Source organism: Canis lupus, chromosome 7 (genome assembly GCF_003254725.2).
Source record: "Canis lupus dingo isolate Sandy chromosome 7, ASM325472v2, whole genome shotgun sequence".
Taxonomy (NCBI): Eukaryota; Metazoa; Chordata; class Mammalia; order Carnivora; family Canidae; genus Canis; species Canis lupus.
Genome location: NC_064249.1, coordinates 51,530,463 through 51,536,550, shown reverse-complemented (window position 1 = coordinate 51,536,550; position 6,088 = coordinate 51,530,463). Strand labels below are relative to the sequence as shown.

The 6,088-nt window shown below is 36.7% G+C and overlaps 1 long non-coding RNA gene across 2 annotated transcripts in view; it reads right to left on the bottom strand.

Moving 5' to 3' along the window:
- LOC112647837 (uncharacterized) overlaps window positions 1–3,763 on the bottom strand; it is a 73,433-nt gene extending 69,670 nt beyond the window's left edge. For both annotated transcript variants that reach the window (XR_007412073.1, XR_007412074.1), the window contains exon 1: window positions 3,642–3,763. This is a non-coding gene — a long non-coding RNA (uncharacterized LOC112647837). The remainder of the gene's footprint in view (window positions 1–3,641) is intronic.
- Between the last annotated feature and the right edge of the window lie 2,325 nt (window positions 3,764–6,088).

Sequence of the window (6,088 nt, the reverse complement as noted above, 5' to 3'; positions counted from 1 at the left end):
TCTCTCCTGTCAGTATTTTCTAAAAAATGGGGTTCTTTACATTTGGCTTCTAATGTGAGAGCTCCTGGCTTTAGGATAAACTGAGGCAGAAGGCAATTTAAGGCAAAGGATGGATTCTGATGATACCCCAAATTCACCTACCTTATGAGCAATCACCTGAGAGTTTATGCAAAGAGCCAGTCCCACAGTCACGTGCTGTTCTGACAGAAAAAATTACAACGCATGGGCTCCATGCTTCCTTGTTCTGGGATGTTGTGATGGCCTGCATACTATTTATCCAGAGATTTGCAATGGAAAAACATATACACAAATACACACATAGACATGAACAACACTAGCTGAAGACAGATTCTCTGTGCTTCTTTCCTAGGTGTTGGGTTGTCACATGCTCACAGAAAATACTCCTAGGCTAAATAGCTGGGTTGAGGGCTGGCTAGCTGTGGGTGGAAAGTCCTGTATATGGAGAAGGGTGGAGAGATAGAACCAGAATTCCTCACCTGCTAACAGATAGCAAGTGTCCCCCAGACTGATCTTAAGGGTCACTGAGGTTCTGGGAACCTGTTTGGGGTGTAGCGCAAAGGCTTGGTAGTTTGTATCAGAGCAGCATGTTTCCATTGATTTACCAGTTAGGGTTCTGGCTGCAATGTCATTTGAATAAAGACTAACATCTTCTCAATTGTAGATTATAAAACCAGGTTCTTAGGAATTGTGGATTGAATTAGGTAAACTTGCACTGAGAAGTAGTTAAGGGGACAAATGGAAATAGGAGTGGTCTCTTTTATGGATTGGCCCTCCCCTCTAGCAATTTAAAACCTGCCCATCAACCCTAGATGAACTTAGGACCCACTTCCACTAACATTGTGCCTCATCTCCATAGCCTCTGAATCTGCAGAATAGCTCTTAAACCCTGATGACCTACAAACTACTTAATTTCCAGTATAAATATGCCTACACAATTGGACATAGTTTTCTGTGAGGCAGGAGTCATATGTTTCTCTTTTTTAAAATATTTTATCTATTCATGAGAGACAGAGAAGGAGAGAGAGAGGCAGAGACATGGGCAGGGGGAGAAGCAGGCTCCACGCAGGGAGCCTGACGTGGGACTCAATCCCGGATTCCGGGATCATGCCCTGAGCCGAAGGCAGACACTCAACCGCTGAGCCACCCAGGCATTCCCATATGTTTATTTTATTGGCATCCCCACTGGGCATAATATTTTGCCTGACATGTGGTGATCCATTCATTTATACAGGCATTCAACATGTATTTATTAGGCACCTACTATTTGCCAGACACTCTTTTAGACTCTGGGTTTCCAGAGTTGAATAAAAAATTCAAGTTTCCCATTGTCACGGAACTTACCAGGAATGCTTGACTAATTGAGCTTTATGAGGTTTCCTGTGTGCTAATGTCAGTGCTGCATTCTATAAGATCTAACGTTTTCAATTTACAGCTAAGAAAGTAAGCGAAGGATAGCAAGACTTGCTTTTTGATGTTTGCACAATCCAATTCCTGCTTTCTTTCCTTTAGCACATGACAAAACGAAGGGGCCTCCCAGGGGCAGAAAGAATCCATCACAAGGGACCTGGAGTTATGTTGGAAAGAATTCCGACCAAAGAGATTTATGAGGCAGTATAGTCACTGCTCAGGGGAGGGGAAGGTAGTGCTATAGCTTAAGATGTTTAAAACCTGGCTGCAAGAGAAGCAGGAAAATGCACCACGGGGAACAATTCCCTGCCAGGTTCTGAGGGATGGAAAAATGACTTAATGGCACTTTCACTGTCTTAACTTAGGTGATTTTTTTTCTAGTAAGCAGACATCTTCTATAATTCCCTTTGTAAATAGACTCATGATATAGATGTGCCTTTTTCTTATGTGACTTATACAAACCATTATTGTTGCTATTGTTGGCTCACAAAGAGTTGGAAGTTCATGATTAAGTGATGAAATGGACTACAAAGGCTAAAGTGAAAATCATTTCTTCACTCAAGTCCTGGGTCAAATCATGCCCCATGCCCCATTCTAGAGGGCAAGAGACACTCCAAGGTTTTAAAACTCAAAGGCTCAAAGAGTAAAAAAAAAAAAAAAAAAAAAGTGGAAGGGATACTACAAGTTATCTATTTGACATTTAATGTCAAAGGGCTGGAGGTTTTCATTAAAGCATCTATGGATAGAAGTAGGTCATTGGAGATGGAAGGACCATACTTATTACAGGGTCCCTGGACACCTGACTCCAGGTTTTTTTTCAACACTATAGCCCTCGTGTGCTTTTTCAATTCTGCTAGAACATCCTCCAGTGCTTCTAGTGCACAAGTCAATATCCCCAACAGCAGTTTGTACTAACAGCTCAGGTGCTGTTGGTACTTCTCAGCGTGGCTAGTCTGAGATGAAGCTGAAGTCCTTCCTCATTCAGAGAAAAGCAAAACAAAACAAGGAACAACAACAAAAGACTTTCCAAGACAAAGAGGCCAATACTATTTGCTAAATTAGTTTGAATTCCAACAAAATGCTTTGTGTATTCCACCCGTTTGGGCTTAGAATGAATTGCTTTGTGCACCATCTTTTTTTATGTGGATTTTCTGTGACCATTTCCTGTGTCTCTCTGGTGACCTCAGCATGGTAGAGGCTGGATAGGTACATAGTAGATTATGGGAAGAACATTATTTTTGATCCTGGAGAAACTGACTAGAAATACAAAGCAATCTGGGTGAGAGTTCTGTGGGTGGATCTATCAAATCTTCAGGGGACAGTAACATTTTCATGAAATCTAAATTGTTACAAATCATAGAGAAAAATACATTTTTACAGTTCACTTTAATATAGCAGGAATAAACCTTATACCATGCTTGGTAAAGAGCATGTGTGTATGCAAACACATATGCATTCACACAGACAGCAGAATAATCACACCTATAAGCATAGCTGCAAAAATGCTAAGCAGAACTTTAGCAAATTAAATTCTGTACCATATAAGAAGAATGATATGTCATGGCCAAATAACATTTTCTCCAGGTGTGCAAGATGGGTTCAACTAGGGTGCCTAGGTGGCTCAGTACATGAAGTATCTGACTCTGGATTTCAGCTCAGGTCATGATCTCAGGGTTGTGAGACTGACTCAGGGTTGTGTCATGCTCCGCACTAGGTGGGGAGCCTAGTTAAGATTCTCTCTCCCTTAAAAAAAAAAAAAGATTCTCTCTCCCTCACCACCTTCTCTAAAAAGAAAGAAAGAAAAGAAAAAAAAAAAAGATGGATTCACCTGGTAGCACAGGAATTAATATAATTTCTCCCATCAATAGGTCAAAAGGAAGACAAAAACCTAACAGATTAACCTAATAGATGCCAAAGTGCGTTTCACAAAGTTAAAATCTATTTGCTTTTAAAGTAAACAGACTAAAGTGAAAAAGAGGAAACTTCAGAATGAACTAAGAATACATATAAGAACTTGTTTTTGAAACTCTGCACACCTTATTTGACTACACAACTCCAGAGGCATTCCCAATAAATTCTGGGGGGAAAAATGGAGATGCCTGCTAGCTCTGCTATTATTCAACAAGTTTCCAAAGTTCTACCTGATGAAATAGGATAATAAAAACATAGAGCTATAAATACTGTAAAGGAAGTGACAAAATACCATTACTTACAGATTATAAGATTGTCTACTCCAAAAACTCAGTGAATCAAAGAAAAAATTATTGGGAGCTAACACTGAAATACAGTACGGTTTAGTTACAGAATAAATAAAGAACTCTAAAGCTTTCCAATACAGTTGCAATAACCACTTAGAACACATAAAGAAAAAGAGATTCCATTTGCCATGGCAACCAAAATAAAAAATATCAAGAAATAAGAAAAAATGTATTAGTCAAAGAAGTCTACAACACTTTACCTAGCTATATATTTACATACCTATATGCATGAGTTTGTGTATGTGCACAAGTAAATAGAGCAATATCCTATGTTCTTATCTGAAAAGATACAATTCTGTGAGAAACTAATTCTTCTGAATTAAACCTTAATGATTTCAGTAAGTTTTCCAAATACTGAACTTGAAAAACCTATACTATATTTCTTCTAACAAAATAAATGATAGAGTAGCTCATTTCAAAAATAAAAAAAGAAAGACATACTTAGTTCTTTGTCTTATGAATTTTTACAATTCAAAAATTAAAACAGTATGATGCTGGTACAGAAATAGATCAATAAAAAAGAAAGAATGTCTAGAAACCAGCCATACTTCCTATCAGGATTTAGTACATGATACAGAGGCAATCTCAAAAAAGTAGGAAATCATTTTGTTTATAAATGCAAAATTAGGTTATACTTCACATATTATACCAAAACGAATTGCAAATAATTTATTTCTTTAAAGATTATTTATTTATTTATTCATGAGAGACACACACACAGAGAGGCAGAGACACAGGCAGAGGGAGAAGCAGGCTCCATGAAGGGAGCCCAACGTGGGACTCAATCCCAGGTCTCCAGGATCACGACCTGAGCTGAAAGCAGACGCTCCACTGCTGAGCCACCCAGGTGTCCTGAATTGCAAATAATTTAAACACAGACATACTTTTTAAACTTCAAATAATAGAAGAAATATTAGTGGATATTCATGTAATTTTAAAGTGTAGAAGTGCTTTTGTATATGATTCTAACATCAAAGAAGGAAAACAAACTGATATTTGGAAATACTGATAGATTTACCAAATAAAATTTTAAAACATCTGTAGAAAGAAAGAAACTTAAAAAAAATGAAGATAAACTAGCACAACTATTTTCAATATATATAACAGTCAGGGTTAACATTTTTGTTACATAAAGCATGTTTCCTAATCAAGAAAGAAAGTAAAGGAGATATGAGATATAGACATGAATAGATAGCTCATTAAAGAAGATGTAAAAACCGTAAACTCTCTGAAGTATATAATAATTTCCCTCAGAACTTCCACTTCTATGATTTTTTTCTAAAAGAATATAGATGTACACATCTGCACTCACAGGCTTATTTAAGTTCAGGACGGCTTTGTTTGTATTAGCAAACAACTGTAGAATATCTGAATTCAATTCGCAAAAGGCCCATTGAACAAGAGATGCGTTGTCTTACCGTGGACTAAAATGTATATTTTAGAAGAAAAATTAGTGATATAAAAGTTGTCTGTGATTAATTTTTGAATAAAAGTGCATGTGGCAGAGTAACCTATTTAATGATAGACCTATTTAATGATATTTTTGTTAAAAGTTGTATATGTTCATAACTACATATATGCATATGCTTCTTAAAAATTATAGTTCATAATATTAACAGTGACTAGATCTCTGTGGAATTATTGAATTATAGGTGTTCTTTTTATTATCTTCATTGTTTAACTCTTATTGTTTTTAAATATATATATATATATTTCTTGTATATGATATATTCCTTTTTTCTTTAGAAAAGTGATTTTGGACAAAATATTGAAACCAAAGAATATTCTGTTTTTGTCAAACTTTCTGAATCCCTTCTCTAAACTACTACTCCCCTCCTCTAGTCAAATGCCTTGTAAAATTGCAAAAGGCTTAGCCTTGACCCTAGGCATTCACTGGGCTCCAACCCAATTTCCAAACAGTTCTACTACCCACAGCCATTATAGTATCTCTAAAAAATAACCAACCACAAAATCTGCTGTTAGCTAAAAGTAGAAGAAGCAACTATATAAGCTAATCTTCATTATTCTAGAAATTAGATAGAACATGTTTTCTACTCATAAAAGAAAAGGAGTCAGTTCTTTCACCTGTGAATTACAAAGTGTACTTTGCATTAAAATCTAGGGATTCTAGACAAACTGTTCATCCAGATGAAAGGTATAGTATCCAATCCTTACTATACAGTTAGGAGTTCATGAATTATTGGAAGAGTTCATTGAAAAAAAGGAGACCACCAGTTGACCAACAGTTGGCCCAGGAGAATCAAACACTCTTCACCTCCAATCCTTTGCTTGAAATGTACTTTCCATCCAACATTCCCACATTAGGTGCTAGTTGAAGGACTTAGCCTTGAGAGATGAAGGTGGTGTTGACACCCTCTGAACTAAATATGTGACTGAACCTA